This window comes from Pongo pygmaeus, chromosome 2 (assembly GCF_028885625.2).
Source record: "Pongo pygmaeus isolate AG05252 chromosome 2, NHGRI_mPonPyg2-v2.0_pri, whole genome shotgun sequence".
NCBI lineage: Eukaryota > Metazoa > Chordata > Mammalia > Primates > Hominidae > Pongo > Pongo pygmaeus.
Window position 1 is genome coordinate 36,064,734 of NC_085930.1, and position 17,749 is coordinate 36,082,482.

Sequence of the window (17,749 nt, forward strand, 5' to 3'; positions counted from 1 at the left end):
CATTAAGTAAGATTTTATTTATTTGACTAAGGATTCTTTTATTCCTGTGGAGAGACATAGTTTTCAACATTTAGCTAAAACTTGTATAATTATCTTCTAAGGGCTTATTCTTGAGTAAATAATTCTTCATACATCTAGTCTATTAATAAGGATTATTTTGCTTGTAAATGATAGAGACCTGACTTAAAACAGCTTAAAGAAACATTAAAAATGTGTGTTTCAGATAGCGAGAATGGAGTTGGAAGCCAGGAATAGTGGTTGTGGGGAGTGTGACATTGCCGCATCTTTTTCCCTATTTTTATCATTTCTCTCTGTGAAATTATCTCAATTTCCACTCAATGATTTTTTTCCTTAAACTATTTGAAAGACGACTGCAGATAGCTCCCACAAAGAAATTTTACAGTCAGTTCACCCAGGGAGAGAACGTGAGAGCTGGACTTTTCTTTCTAGATTCCCCTTACAAATATCACTGAAAAGCATTGTCATTTCAATGCATGAGTGAGATTCTTTCCCCTGGAGAGCACTCAAATGTGGTTAGGTTTAACAAATATATTGTATTCACACGGCAGCTCTGTAATAAATGCGAGTAAGGTGACTAGAACAAGAGTGTTTTCAGATGAAGGCAGGGGATGTAGAATGCTATGCTAATTAAATCATAGATAAATTACAATATATATTAAAGCATGGTAAACTGTATATTATGTAAAAACAAATGAAGTAAATGAGAGAGAGAAAGAGGGAAAGAGAGAGACAGAAGAAATAAAGGAAGACAGGAAAGAAGAAAATGATTGCTGGAGGGAGGCAAGAATTTCTCTTAGCTAGTAGAATTCATTATAAAGAGTCCATACTAACAGGAAGAAGATTAAGATAGTAAGACTAACTAAGGATTAACAATTGCTTTTATTTGATACTTTAATAAAATAAGTCACCTGAATGAATTTCCTGATGTAGCCTCATTTGGACATTTTTTTTTTTTTTTGCCAATGATATACCCTGCATAGGATATATTTTTCTTAAATTTATATTTGTGACAGGATATTCTAGGTTTGTAAACTTGCACATTGGAATTCCTTCATATTTTCCCTGTAACACTGATCATTTTGTACCAATAAACTCAGATAAGGGCAAAAGGCAGTAAGACTGACTTCTGAATTTCTTAGTGACCTCATCTTTCATCCGAAACAGAAGCTCTTCATACCATCATCATATTTTCAAAGCCATATTTTACTTTACTATTCTGGGAGAAAGATCTTACTAATTGCCCTTTTGTGAGGTTGTGAAAGAATGAAATAAAGCATGCTTACTGGTTACCCTGAAGTCAGGAGGACATACGCTTTTATGTCATTCTTAGCTGTAACTAATGAGTAAAACAGCATTAGAGTGGTTACAGCAGGAAAACATTATGTTACCATAATAACTGCTGTTGGACAATGGCACTCGTTATGACAGCCCCTTCATTGCAGTCATAGGCAAAGATTGCTCTTTTTCTTGCCCCTTGCCACCCTTAAAAACTGTGGTTCTCCAGTCTGACTTTCAGTGAAACACTTGTTTGCTTCAACAGTTTGGAACCTGTGCTGATTATCTTGCATTTCGTACTTCTTTTTGAAAAATATATAAATCATAAATTTGGGATAAGAAATAATAAGTCAGTCTAAAAGCAAATTTATATATATATACATTGTAAAAGTTTGGTGTTATTAAATATATTGTATATAAATTCACTAAACTCCTATATGAATATTACTAAACAAAATGGATATTAATTTTAATGTTGACATAACTTCAAAAGTGATCTTAAAATTTGTTTATGAATGTATATATAAATGATACATATACTCAAATAAATACTATATTAAAATATATACTTTGCTATATTATATATAATATATAAAAGGGGACCTCAAAAAGTTTGTGAAAAAATAAAATTTAAATTTAAAAATATAAATACAAACTTTATTTTTCAACATAACCTTCATTAAGCTCAAGACATTTTTGTAAGCAATGATACCAGCCATTTAATTTTTCCATAAAGAAAGAACTGAAGGGCCTGGAAATTTAACGATGCCAATGCAACCTTTTTTACCTAATTAGATAAAGAAAATTTTAAATATTTTTTAAGAGTAGGAAGCAAAAAGAAGTCAGAAAAAGCCAGATCAGTACCAGAAGTAAATTCCTAATAATTTACCATCAAAACTCACAAAATTGCCCTTGTTTAATGAGGGGATGAGCAGGAGGATTGTTTTGATGGAGATGGTCTCTCTGATAAAGCTTTCCTAAGTGATTTTTTTCTCAGGCTTTGGCTAGCTTTCTCAAAACACTCTCATATTCTTTGGCTTTCTAGAAAGTTAAGAAGCAAAATGCCTTGAGCCTCCCAAAAAACTGTTGCCATGACCTTTTCTCTTGACCAGCTCACTTTTACATTGACTGGGCCACTTCTATTTCTTGGTCACCATTGCTTTTCTTGTGCTTTGTCTTCAGGATGGTACTGGTGAAGCCATGTTTCATCTCTGGTTACAATTCTTCAAAGAAATGCTTCAGAATCTTGATCCTACTTGTGTACAATTTTCATTGAAAGCTCTTCTTTTATCTACATCTGTTCTGGGCTCAACACTTTTGACACTTACTGAGTGAAAAGTTTTCTGAACTTTAATTTTTTCAGTCAGAATTGGTGTTAAACCAATAGAGGTATGTATAATGTTGACTATTGTTTCTGCTATTAATTGTCAATCCTCTTCAATTAGGGTATGTACAAGATTTCTTTTTCCACGCAAGTTGATGTAGATAATCGGCTGATGGAGGCTTCATTTTCAATATTGTCTCTTCTCTTCTTAAATGAATTATCCATTTTTTAAACTGCTGCATTCTTTGGGACATTGTCCCCATCAACTTTTTGTAAAGCATCAATGATTACGCCATTCTTCCACCTAAGCATCACCATTAATTCGATGCTTGTTCTTGCATCAATTTAGTATAATTTATTTCACTCTGACAGAGGCTCTTCTCAAACTTATGTCTTATTCTTAATGCCCCAAACTGGTTCATGTTCAGACATGTTATAACAAGTTACTGTAATTTCATTTTGGTGCAATAATTGATATATATGTAATTTATATTTTACTAAATATATGTATTTAGTAAAGTAGGTTTTAGATTCAAGAATATATTATATTCCTCATTCTCATACAAGCAAAATAAAATCATGCTGTCTTGTAGTCTCAAGACCAAACTAGCACGTACTATGAGATAACTAAAGGTATGCAGATATAACTAATGCTGAACGCCAAGTGTGATTAAACTGGGGATATAAGTTAATGCATTTTTTAGATTTAGACAATGCATTCAATACAGTGTTGTCATTTGACTCCCTTTAGTACAACATCACCAAATAAACTTATTCTACACATATAGTTATTGTGATAGGCTGCAATTTATGTTCAATGTCTTGGTAGAAAGAGATGTACAAAGAAATTAATTAGTTATGCAAGGTAATAAAAGTCAAGTGTTACTAAAGAAATTATAAAGAACAGGCTGGGCATGGTGGCTCATGCCTGTAATCCCAGCACTTTGGGAGGCTGAGATAGGTGGATCACCCGAGCTCGGCAATTAGAGACCAGCCTGGCCAACATGGTGAAACCCGGGCTCTACTAAAAGTACAAAAATTAGCTGGGTGTGGTGGTGAGCATCTGTAGTGCCAGCTACTGGAGAGGCCGAGGCAGGAGAATTGCTTGAACCTGGGAGGCAGAGGTTGCAGTGAGCTGAGATTGTGCCACTGCACTCCAGCCTGGGCGATAGAGTGAGACTCTGTCTAAAAAAAAAAAAAAAAAGAAAGAAAGAAATTATAAAGAATAGTAATCCATTATTCTATGTCCTCTCATTAAGGTGCATTGTCTGTTAAAAGGTACACTGGAAGTAATTTCTGTATCTCTAAATAGTATTTAATAACTTAAATCTAGTAAACATAATGAATAATGAGGACTTGACAAACATGACTTTCTTCCAGTCTTTTCTATTTCCTTTTGATTAAAAACAATATTGCTTCTGTAAACAGGAAACATGCTTGTTATAAGTAATTTAAGGAGATTATAAACCAAAAATATTTTTTAAATAGTCCAAACCTGATAATACATTCATGCATAATCATTTCCATATTCTAAAAGAGATGGATAATCAGAAAGGAAAAAAGACATATAGATATGCTCTTAGAAAAATATTATAGTACCATGCTACTTAAAATTTAAAAGTTTAACAAGTAAAAAACTAAAAATAATTGGTGTCAATAAAATAATTGCTGAACTAACTCTAACATCATCATTTTTATAATTTAAATATTTATAACTTTATTTTGTTCTATAGACGTAATTCCAAAAGTTTGGGTTTGATTTTACGTTAAAAGATGTGAGTACTATTCATCTGTCATTTTGTCAGAGCCCTTTGCTTGCATATTTCCTCATTTAAATTTATCTCTAACTTGCCTTGATTTCAGAGTTCAGTGTTTCTATTGAGGAAGATCTAATGGTTTATCATATTATTTTATGTTTCAGAATTAGTCTTTAGATACCTGAGTGAAATTTATTTGGATGTATATTATTAAACTACACTTTCTTCACTCTCAACTTGGAAGAAACTAATCCTAGTCTTTGGCAGTTGAATGCTATTGTGGTGAAGGCTGAGGGCAGTTCAATTTTCTCTTCTCTTTTAGTCATTTGGCCTAGTTCTTTTTTTTTTTTTTTCTTTTTGGGACGGAGTCGGAGTCTCACTCTGTCGCCCAGGCTGGAGTGCAGTGGCGCGATCTCCGCTCGCTGCAAGCTCCGCCTCCCAGGTTCACGCCATTCTCCTGCCTCAGCCTCCCCAGTAGCTAGGACTACAGGCTAATTTTTTTGTATGTTTAGTAGAGACGGGGTTTCACCATGTAAGCCGGGATGGTCTCGATCTCCTGACTTCGTGATCCGCCCGCCTCGGCCTCCCAAAGTTCTGGGATTACAGGCGTGAGCCACCACGCCCGGCCAGCTAGTTCTTTAAACAACTGTTTATGTTTGAGAGAAATGAGTTTGATGTGGCTATTAATTATGACATATCAGATTATATATGATATATCAGATTATACAGAAGCTTATGAGAACAGGGGTTTATTTCTTATTTATATGCTATACTTACATGATGGAGTCAGTGTAACTCTGCTCAGTGCTCTTTTAATTAAAAAATTTAGGCTAAATTAGCAACCTCTGTGTAGAACATGACTGGTTAACATGCCGGGAAAAAAAATACATATTGGTTCTTAAATCTTCTCAGAATAATGAATACTTGTTCTGTTCGCATTTCATATAAACACTCAGGATGGTTTATGAGTTATTTTATTATAAGGAAGGGAACAAAGTAATATAACTTATCCCAATGACATTGAAAGACAGATTATAAGGAGGTCAGAATGTGCCAGGAAGAGAATGGTATGCATTTATTTATACACCATCATAAGAGCTTTGGATGATATTTTAAAGTGTTTTGAGAATCTGGAAGATTTTGATGAGAGAGTTAGAAAAATCACTAGTATGCTGTGTTGAAATATACTCTAGGAAGATCAAGCATATAAGAAGAAAAACTAGTTAGGAAACAATTGTGATGGTCTAGGGAGAAGATGGTGAGGATAAGTCTGGGCTGCTTGTAGGGCAAATGGAGAGAAATAATTGGGAATATATTCTAGAGTGATAGCATGCAGATGTTTTCTGAAATATACCTGTGTGATCTGAAAAAAAAGGAGAATAAATCTTAGATTTAAAAAAAGACTATGTTATCAGGTGGTATTTTTTACTTTGAAAGAGAAAACCGCATGTAAGGGGGTTAGGAATAGTTAACTAGGTTGTCTAGAGTTTCTTTAGAAACCATATAACAAGTGATTTTAAATAGAGAGTATATTCAGGCAGAGGATAGAATCCCAATTTCTGCAATATTTAGAAATCAGTAAGAGAAGGAATCAGCAAAGGAGACTAAAAACTGCTCTAGCAAAGTAGGAAGTATGTGAGAAGGGCTTGTTTTCCTGGATTGGTGATGAAAAATGTATACCTAGGAAGAAGAAATGATTGACCATCTCATATCATTTTGTGTTAGTGAGCATTTCTGTTAACTTTCTTTGAAGTTAACAGGAAACAGACAAGTTTAAGCAACACATTTAATGTAAAGCAGGTGCATACAAAGATATGAAATTAAAAAACAAAGTAACTCTAGCAAAGAAAATTAAATTGGAAGTAACCAAGGGAGCCAATGGAAAATAGAATTTGCTGAAAACAAATTAAGAGACAAGTAGCCAATGCTCTCACCTCTATTGACCACCTGTTGGTCATCTTCCATTTGATGGACAGTATCTGTACAGACTGATAGCTTCTGACCTCAAGCACTCACATCTCTCTCTGTCTAAGGCTATACCTGGCCACAGGAATATTCTCTGCCTAAGTTATGGCAAGCCAGAGTGCCAGAGCTTTAGTACCCCAAGATACATGTATATTTTTATCAACCAATGGCAGATAAGAAGAGGTGGAAAAATACTTCATATTTTGCAACCTACACTGGATTGAATTGAGGTATATTCTAATATGTCTCTCAAAGAATACCCCAAAGATTAAGCCCCAGTTGCCTATGGTTGAAGCCCACTCATTAAATATTCTTGTCTTTTTTTCCTTCTGTATCTCATTTCCCTACATCTGCACTTCATTTTCTGAGATTATTTCCCAAATGTATCACTTGTCTCTAAACTTCTTATAGTTTGCTTTTGTAGAGATACAATTAAGACAATTTCAGGGTTATAAAAATCAATGAATTATAAAGAAAAATTAAAAATTTAGAAAAAAATTATATGTACACTATATGCTCGGAGAAAATTTAGTATATTCGTAACTGAAGTCTCCAAAGAACCAGGTGATTACCACAACTTTTCAGTTAATAGAATAATTTAAAACATTTTCCAATTCCAATTTGGATGTGAATAATACATTGATATTAAAAGCCCAAGAATATAGTGCCTTTTCTTGCCCAAATCTATGTGTTTTATCTTATTTCTAGATAACGAACCCATAATTATTAAGAGTATGACTAAAAATAGCATTAAATGAAATGTAAAATTAGTTCAATGGAAGAAAATTTGTTTTGTTTTGTTTTTTTATTTATTATTATTATACTTTAGGTTTTAGGGTACATGTGCACAATGTGCAGGTAAGTTACATATGTATACATGTGCCATGCTGGTGCGCTGCACCCACTAACTCGTCATCTAGCATTAGGTATATCTCCCAATGCTATCCCTCCCCCCTCCCCCCACCCCACAACAGTCCCCAGAGTGTGATGTTCCCCTTCCTGTGTCCATGTGTTAATATAAATAATCACATTAAAATGTGAAAAGCATAATTTGGTTCACAAATTTTGAAAAAAATGATAAAATTAAAAATCTATTCTCGACAAGAACGATTAAAGACATAGGAATAGAAAATTTATTCACCAGCAAACTTCAGAACCTAATCGGATGTTCTTGCCCTTTTTCAACTTTATTAATCCAGTTTACATGGCACAGATTATCCCTTGATAAAATTTAATATAAGCTATATTTTAAAATGGTATGTCTATCTTTATTTTAAAATTTCTAACCAGTTTTTGGGACATACAGATTTCAGCTTTTGATTTGAACAGCAAATCGGAAAAATTATGTCAATTAGTTAAATGAATTATTGACTTAAAACAAATTTTATTTTCACCAAAATATTTAGTAATGAATTTTGCCTAAGGTTGGTGACATTTGCTTTTCTCCTTTTTATGATTACTTAAAAAATTCCCATGGATTATTATGTCACCAACCTTCAATGTCAATTTCCTTACTCAAAAGACTAAAGCAAATGAGAAGATTCTGGAAATATGGTGGAGTAGAAAGTACTATAAATACGTCTTCCCACGAAGACAAAAATTGAACTGGAAAAATCTGTCTAATGTAACTATTTTAGAACTCTGATGTCTACTGTAGACTTGCAACTTCTAGGAAAATAGTTTAAACAGTAGATTGTGGATAATTATATTCAATTTCAGTCAGATTACCTACCCATAATCCTTCTTTGTAGCAGGGAGCTGTGCAGTTGTTCCAGGAGCAAGCTGCATACAGCTTTCAGGATCCATGAAGGATGATAGGACCTCTGTACTCTAAATATTGGGTATTTGTGTTCTTCTTGCTACTTCTGATCATTAACTGCCAACAAAGTAGAACAGTCATTGTTGCAACATCCTATCCCTTCTTCCCCAAAATTGTTCCAAGCCTTTCCTCTCTAGGTGCTTTGAGGCCACTCCAGTTGATTTGAGATTTCAATAAACAACTCTCAGTCATGAATAAAATAAGGAGACAGAAGATAAGTTAAAAAAAAAGCTCTACAAAAATGAAAAAAAAAACCAATTAGATCTAATGGACACATACAGAACATTCTACCTAACACAGAATTTTTCTCAAGTGTACATGGAACGTTTTTCGACAATAGAGCTTTTATTTTGCAACCAATTTACTTTCAATAGATCTAAAATGATTGATAGAGTACAAATCATCTAATCTAACTACAACAAGATGAACTTAGAACTCAAGAAGAGAAGAAAAATCAGAAAATTTACAAATTTGGGACATTAAACAATACATTCTTACACAACGGGTTAATAATGAAATGACCAGGTAAGTTAGAGAATACTTAGAGATGAATGAAAATAAAAACAAAGTATATTTAAACTTACAGATGCAGCAAATGCAGTGCTAATGGGGAAATTTATAGCTATAAATGCTTACATTAAAAAAAACAAGGAAGTTCTCATATCAACAAACTATACAAACTATACATGGAAGTAGAAAAATAAACAAAGTAAACCCAAAGCTAGGACAAGGAAGTAAATAATAAAGATTAGAGAATAGGTAAATAAAGTAGATACTAGAAAAATAATAGAAAAAATCAATAAAACCAAAAGTTATTTTTTATTACATCAACAAAAGACAAATCTTTTTTTTTTCCTTTTTTTATTATACTTTAAATTCTAGGGTACATGTGCACAACGTGCAGGTTTGTTACATATGTATACATGTGCCATGTTGGGGTGCTGCACCCATTAACTCGTCATTCACATTAGGTATATTGCCGAATGCTATCACTCCCCTCCCCCCACCCCACGACAGGCCCCGGGGGTGTGTGATGTTCCCCTTCCTGTGTCCAAGTGTTCTCATTGGTCAATTCCCACCTATGAGTGAGAACATGTGGTGTTTGGTTTTCTGTCCTTGCAACAGTTTGCTGAAAATGATGGTTTCCAGCTTCATCCATGTCCCTACAAAGGACTTGAATTCATCCTTTTTTATGGCTGCATAGTATTCCATGGTATATATGTGCCACATTTTCTTAATCCAGTCTATCATTGATGGACATTTGGGTTGGTTCCAAGTCTTTGCTATTGTGAATAGTACCACAATAAACATACGTGTGCATGTGTCTTTATAGCAGCATGAATTATAATCCTTTGGGTGTATATACCCAGTAATGGAATGGCTGGGTCAAATGGTATTTCTAGTTCTAGATCCTTGAGGAATCACCACACTGTCTTCCACAAGGGTTGAACTAGTTTACAGTCATATCAACAGTGTAAAAGTGTTCCTATTTCTCCATATCCTCTCCAGCACCTGTTGTTTCTTGACTTTTTAATTATCACCATTCTACCTGGTGTGAGATGGTATCTCATCGTGGTTTTGATTTGCATTTCTCTGATGGCCAGTGATGATGAGCATTTTTTCATGTGTCTGTTGGCTGCATAAATGTCTTCTTTTGAGAATTGTCTGTTCATATCCTTTGCCCACTTTTTGATGGGGTTGTTTGTTTTTTTCTTGTAAATTTGTTTGAGTTCATTGTAGATTCTGGATATTAGCCCTTTGTCAGATGGGTAGATTGCAAAAATTTTCTCCCGTTCTGTAGGTTGCATGTTCACTCTGATGGTAGTTTCTTTTGCTGTGCAGAAGCTCTTTACTTTAACTAGGTCCCATTTGTCAATTCTGGCTTTTGTTGCCATAGCTTTTGGTGTTTTAGACATGAAGTGATTGCCCATGCCTGTGTCCTGAATGGTATTGCCTAGGTTTTCTTCTAGGGTTTTTATGGTTTTAGGTCTAACCTTTAAGCCTTTAATCCATCTTGAATTAATTTTTGTATAAGGTGTAAGGAAGGGATCCAGTTTCAGCTTTCTACATATGGCTAGCCAGTTTTCCCAGCACCATTTATTAAGTAGGGAATCCTTTCCCCATTTGTTGTTTTTGTCAGGTTTGCCAAAGATCAGATGGTTGTAGATGTGTGGTATTATTTCTGAGGGCTCTGTTCTGTTCCATTGGTCTATATCTCTGTTTTGGTACCAGTACCATGTTGTTTTGGTTACCGTAGCCTTGTAGTATAGTTTGAAGTCAGGTAGCATGATGCCTCCAGCTTTGTTCCTTTGGCTTAGGATTGTCTTGGCAGTGCAGGCTCTTTTTTGGTTCCATATGAACTTTAAAGTAGTTTTTTCCAATTCTGTGAAGAAAGTCATTAGTAGCTTGATGGGGATGGCATTGAATCTGTAAATTACCTTGGGCAGTATGGCCATTTTCACGATATTGATTCTTCCTATCCATGAGCATGGAATGTTCTTCCATTTGTTTGTGTCCTCTTTTATTTCCTTGAGCAGTGGTTTGTAGTTCTCCTTGAAGAGGTCCTTCACATCCCTTGCATGTTGGATTCCTAGGTATTTTAATCTCTTTGAAGCAATTGTGAATGGGAGTTCACTCATGATTTGGCTCTCTGTTTGTCTGTTATTGATGTATAAGAATGCATGTGATTTTTGTACATTGATTTTGTATCCTGAGACTTTGCTGAAGTTGCTTATCAGCTTAAGGAGATTTTGGGCTGAGACAATGAGGTTTTCTAAATATACAATCATGTCATCTGCAAACAGGGACAATTTGAGTTCCTCTTTTCCTAATTGAATACCCTTGATTTCCTTCTCCTGCCTAATTGCCCTGGCCAGAACTTCCAACACTATGTTGAATAGGAGTGGTGAGAGAGGGCATCCCTGTCTTGTGCCAGTTTTCAAAGGGAATGCTTCCAGTTTTTGCCCATTCAGTATGATACTGGCTGTGGATTTGTCATAAATAGCTCTTATTATTTTGAGATACGTCCCATCAATACCTAATTTATTGAGAGTTTTTAGCATGAAGGGCTGTTGAATTTTGTCAAAGGCCTTTTCTACGCCTATTGAGATAATCATATGGTTTTTGTCTTTGCTTCTGTTTATATGCTGGATTATGTTTATTGATTTGCATATGTTGAACCAGCCTTGCATCCCAGGGATGAAGCACAGTTGATCATGGTGGATAAGGTATTTGATGTGCTGCTGGATTCAGTTTGCCAGTATTTTAATGAGGATTTTTGCATCAATGTTCATCAGGGATATTGGTCTATAATTCTCTTTTCTTGTTGTGTCTCTGCCAGGCTTTGGTACCAGGATGATGTTGGCTTCATCAAATGAGTTAGGGAGGATTCCCTCTTTTTCTGTTGATTGGAATAGTTTCAGAAGGAATGGTACCAGCTCCTCCTTGTACCTCTGGTAGAATTCGGCTGTGAATCCATCTGGTCCTGGACTCTTTTTGGTTGGTGGGCTATTAATTTTTGCCTCAATTTCAGAGCCTGTTATTGGTCTATTCAGAGATTCAACTTCTTCCTGGTTTAGTCTTGGGAGGGTGTATGTGTCCAGGAATTTATCCATTTCTTCTAGATTTTCTACTGTATTTGTGTAAAGGTGTTTATTCTCTGATGGTAGTTTGTATCTCTGTGGGATCGGTGGTGATATCCCTTTTATCATTTTCTATTGTGTCTATTTGATTCTTTTCTCTTTTCTTCTTTATTAGTCTTGCTAGTGGTCTATCAATTTTGTTGATCTTTTCAAAAAACCAGCTCCTGGATTCATTGATTTTTTTGAAGGGTTTTTCGTGTCTCTATCTCCTTCAGTTCTGCCCTTAATTGTTTCTTGCCTTCTGCTAGCTTTTAAATGTGTTTGATGTTGCTTCTCTAGTTCTTTTAATTGTGATGTTAGGGTGTCAATTTTAGATCTTTCCTGCTTTCTCTTATGGGCATTTAGTGCCATAAATTTCCCTCTACACACTGCTTTAAATGTATCCCAGAGATTCTGGTATGTTGTGTCTTTGTTCTCATTGGTTTCAAAGAACATCTTTATTTCTGTCTTCATTTCGTTATGTACCTAGTAGTCATTCCGGAGCAAGTTGTTCAGTTTCCATGTAGTTGAGTGGCTTTGAGTGAGTTTCTTAATCCTGAGTCCTAATTTGATTGAACTGTGGTCTGAGAGACAGTTTGTTGTAATTTCTATTCATTTACATTTGCTGAGGAGTGCTTTAATTCCAACTATGTGGTCAATTTTGGAATAATTGTGATGTGGTGCTGAGAACAATGCATATTCTGTTGATTTGGGGTGGAGAGTTCTGTAGATGTCTATTAGGTCCGCTTGATGCAGAGCTGACTTCAATTCCTGGGTATCCTTGTTAACTTTCTGTGTTGTTGATCTGTCTAATGTTGACAGTGGGGTGTTAAAGTCTCCCATTATTATTGTGTGGGAGACTAAGTCTCTTTGTAAGTCTCTAAGAATTTGGTTTATGAATCTGGGTGCTCCTGTATCGGGTGCATATATATTTAGGATAGTTAGTTCTTCTTGTTGAATTGATCCCTTTACCATTATGTAATGGACTTCTTTGTCTCTTTTGATCTTTGTTGGCTTAAAGTCTGTTTTATCAGAGACTAGGATTGCAACCCCCACCTTTTTTTTGTTTTCCATTTGCTTGGTAGGTCTTCCTTCATCCTTTTATTTTGAGCCTATATGTGTCTCTGCACGTGAGATGGATCTCCTGAATGCAGCACACTGATGGGTCTTGACTCTTTATCTAATTTGCCAGTCTGTGTCTTTTAATTGGAGCATTTAGTCCATTTACATTTAAGGTTAATATTGTTATGTGTGAATTTGATCCTGTCATTATGATGTTAGCTGGTTATTTTGCTCATTAGTTGATGCAGTTTCTTCCTAGCCTCGATGGTCTTTACATTTTGGCATGTTTTTGCAGTAGCTAGTACCAGTTGTTCCTTTCCATGTTTATTGCTTCCTTCAGGAGCTCTTGTAGGGCAGGCCTAGTGGTGACAAAATCTCTCAGCATTTGCTTGTCTGTAAAGGATTTTATTTCTCCTTCACTTATGAAGCTTAATTTGGCTGGATATGAAATTCTGGGTTGAAAATTCCTTTCTTTAAGAATGTTGAATATTGGCCCCCACTCTCTTCTGGCTTGTAGAGTTTCTGCCAAGAGATCCACTGTTAGTCTGATGGGCTTCCCTTTCTGGGTAACCCGACCTTTCTCTCTGGCTGCCCTTAACATTTTTTCCTTCATTTCAACGTTGGTGAATCTGACAATTATGTGTCTTGGAGTTGCTCTTCTTGAGGAGTATCTTTGTGGCGTTCTCTGTATTTCCTGAATTTGAGTGTTGTCCTGCCTTGCTAGGTTGGGGAAGTTCTCCTGGATAATATCCTGCAAAGTGTTTTCCAACTTGGTTCCATTCTCCCCATCACTTTCAGGTAGACCAATCAGATGTAGATTTGGTCTTTTCACACAGTCCCATATTTCTTGGAGGCTTTGTTCCTTTCTTTTTACTCTCTTTTCTCTAAACTTCTCTTCTCACTTCATTTCATTCATTTGATCTTCAATCACTGATACCCTTTCTTCCAGTTGATCAAATCAGTTACTGAAGCTTGTGCATTCATCACGTAGTTCTTGTGCCATTGTTTTCAGCTCCATCAGGTCATTTAAGGACTTCTCTACACTGGTTATTCTAGTTAGCCATTCATCTAATCTTTTTTCAAGGTGTTTAGCTTCTTTGCAATGGGTTCGAACTTCCTCCTTTAGCTTGGAGAAGTTTGATCATCTGAAGCCTTCCTCTGTCAACTTGTCGAAGTCATTCTCCGTCCAGCTTTGTTTCATTGCTGGTGAGGAGCTGCATTCCCTTGGAGGGTGAGAGGCACTCTGATTTTTCGAATTTTCAGCTTTTGTGCTCTTTTTTTTCCTCATTTTTGTGGTTTTATCTACCTTTGGTCTTTGATGAGGGTGACATACAGATGGGGTTTTGGTGTGGATGTCCTTTCTGTTTGTTAGTTTTCCTTCTAACAGTCAGGACCCTCAGGTGCAGGACTGTTGGAGTTTGCTGGAGTTCCAATCCAGACCCTGTTTGCCTGGGTATCAGCAGTGGAGGCTGCAGAATGGTGTATATTGCTGAACAGCAAATGTTGCTGCCTGATCATTCCTCTGGAAGCTTCATCTCAGAGGGGTACCCAGCCATGTGAGGTGTCAGTCTGCCCCTACTGGGGAATGCCTTCCAGTTAGGCTACTCAGGGGTCAGGGACCCACTTGAGGATGCAGTCTGTCTGTTCTCAGATCTCAAACTCTGTGCTGGGAGAACCACTACTCTCTTCAAAGCTGTCAGACAGGGACATTTAAATCTGCAGAGGTTTCTGCTGCCTTTTGTTCAGCTATGCCCTGCCCCCAGAGGTGGAGTCTACAGAGGCAGGCAGGCCTCCCTTGAGCTGCCATGGGCTCCACCCAGTTGGAGCTTCCCAGCTGCTTTGTTTACATATTCAAGCTTGGGCAATGGTGGGCGCCCCTCCTGCAGCCTTGCTGCTGCCTTGCAATTAGATCTCAGACTGCTGTGCTAGCAATGAGTGAGGCTCCATGGGCATGGGACTCTCTGAGCCAGGCACAGGATATAATCTCCTGGTGTGCCGTTTGCTAAGACCCTTGGAAAAGTGCAGTATTAGGGTGGGAGTGACCTGATTTTCCAGGTGCTGTCTGTCATGGCTTCCCTTGGCTAGGAAAGGGAATTCCTTTTCCCCTTGCACTTCCCGTATGTGGCAATGCCTCGCCCTACTTTGGCTCACACTAGGTGGGCTGCACCTATTGTCCTGCACCCACTGTCTGACACTCCCCAGTGAGATGAAGCCAGTACCTCAGTTGGAAATGCAGAAATCACCTGTCTTCTGCGTCGCTGACGCTGGGAGCTATAGACTGGAGCTGTTCCTTTTCAAAAGTGACAAACTTTTATCTAAATAGACTAATATAAAAGAGCAAGGATTCAAATTATGAAAATCTGAAGTGAAAAAGGGGATATTGCTACTAATCTTACAGCAGTAAAATTTCTCTCTCTCTCTCTCTCTCTGTATCTATCTATCTATCTATCTGAGGGTGCTACAGGCAATTTTATGCCAACAATTGAATAACCTGGATGAAATGGAAAGAATCCTAAAAGCACGGACACTCTCAAGACTGACTCATAAAGAGTAGAAAGTATAAATAGACTTACAACTAGTCATGAGATTGAATTAGTAACCGATTACCTCTCAAAAAATATAAGCACTGGACCTGATGACCTCACTGGTAAATTCTGCCATTTAACAATGAACTAACATAAATTCTCAAACTTACCTCAGAAAATTAAAAAGAATAGAACATTTTCTGTCTCATTTTATGAAGCCAGCACTATCCTGATACAAAAAAGGGACAAAGTCACTACAAACAAAACAAAATTACAGGCCAATATTCCTTATGATCATTGATGTGAAAATTCTCAACACAGTACTAGTTAACTAAATACATCAACAGTTGAAAGGATTATACATCATGACAAAATTTGATTTATTCCTGAATTAAAAGAATGACTCAACATATAAAAATCTCTCAATGAAATACATGACATTAAAAATAAATGTAAAAAATAGTTACCTTATTTGATTCAGAGAAAGCATTTAACACAATTCAATATTTTTATAATAAAAACACTTAAAAAATTAGATAATTTCTTCAGCCTGATAAAGGACATTTATGAAAATCCTATAGTTAATATAATTCACAATGGTGAAAGACTGAAAGCTGTTTTTCTAAAATCAGTAGCAAGACAAAAATGCCAGCTTTCACCACTTCTATTCCATATAGTACTGGAAGTACTATCAAGAAAAAACAATAAAAGGCATCCAAATCTGGAAGGAAGAAGCAAAATGGTCTCTCTTTGTAGATTATATGATCTTATATGTAGAAACCCTAAAGCTTCTACCAACACACACAAAATTTATTTGAACTAATGAATCAATTTAGCAAAGTAACAGGATACACCGTCAATGCACAAAAATCAGTTGCATTTCTATATATTAACAAGTAGTAATGTGAAAAGTAAATTTTGGAAAACAATAACATCAAAAAGAAAGAAATACTTAAGACTAAACCTAAGGAAATAAAAAACTTGAAAAATAATCTACAAAACATTGCTGAGAGAAATTAAAGAAGATACAAATGAATGGAAAGAGAACTCATGTTCATGGATTGGAGGGCTAATATTAGTGAAATGTCAATATTACCCAAAGTAATCTTTGTTTTTTCTGCAGAAATAGAAAAATACATCCTAAAATTTATGTATCATCTCAAGAGATACTGAATAGCCAAAATAATCCTGAACAAGAAAAACAAAGATGAAAGTCTTACGTTTTCTTTTTTCTTTTTTTTTTTTTTTTTTTGGAAATGGAGTCTCACTCTTTCACCCTGACTGGAGTGCAGTGGTGCAATCTCAGTTCACTTCGACCTCTGCCTCCCGGGCTCAAGTGATTCTCATGCCTTAGCCTCCCAAGTATCTTGGATTACAGGTGATAACCACCATGCCCAGCTAGTTTTTTCATATTTTTAGTAGAGATAGGGTTTCACCAGGTTGATCAGGCCAGTCTCAGACTCCTGACCTCAAGTGACCTGCTCGCCTTGGCCTCCCAAATTGCTGGGATTATAGGTGTGAGCCACAGCAACTTGTCAGGACTTACTTTTCATATTTCAAAATTTACTACAAAGCTGCGACAATCAAAACTTTGTGTTATTGGCACAAAGACAGATATATAGTCCAATCAAATACATTAGAGAACCCAGAAATAAACCTTTACATATATGGTCAAATGATTTTCAACAATGATGCCAAAACCAATAAAGGGGAAAAGCTATATTTTTTTCAACAAATTGTGTGTGGAAAACTGGATATTGAAATGCAAAACAGTGGAATTGGACCCTTAACTTATGCCACATACAAAAATTAAAATGTTTAAAGACATAAATTTAAGAGTTACAATTCTAGAATTCTTATAAAAATTTTAAGGAAAAAACTTCATGCCACTGTATTTGACAATGATTTCTTAAATATGATGCCAAAGGCTCAGACAATGAAAGGAAACATAGCCAAACTGGACTTCATGAAAATCAAAAACTTTTGTGCATCAAAAACCACTATCAAGAGTGAAAAGGCAACCCACAGATAGGAAGAAAATATTTGCAAATTATGTCTCTGATAAGGAATTATTACCAGAATAAATTAACTAAAAACTCAAAAACATAAAACAAAACCTGATTCAAAAATGGGTACAAGACTTGAATGTAGATATTTCTCCAAATGTAATTCAGAGTCTCTCATCTCTCTGCCTATCAGGAGAGCTTTTATAATATGCTGGGATCCAGATAGAGTGAGTTGTGGAATAATTCACTTACGTTGAAAATTATATTTAAAATAACTCTTTATTCAAATTCACTTACAAATAACTCTGGTAATCTTTTGACTTACAAATCATGAACATAGCTCCAATGCCTCATTGCTGAAGAAAATTAGTTACA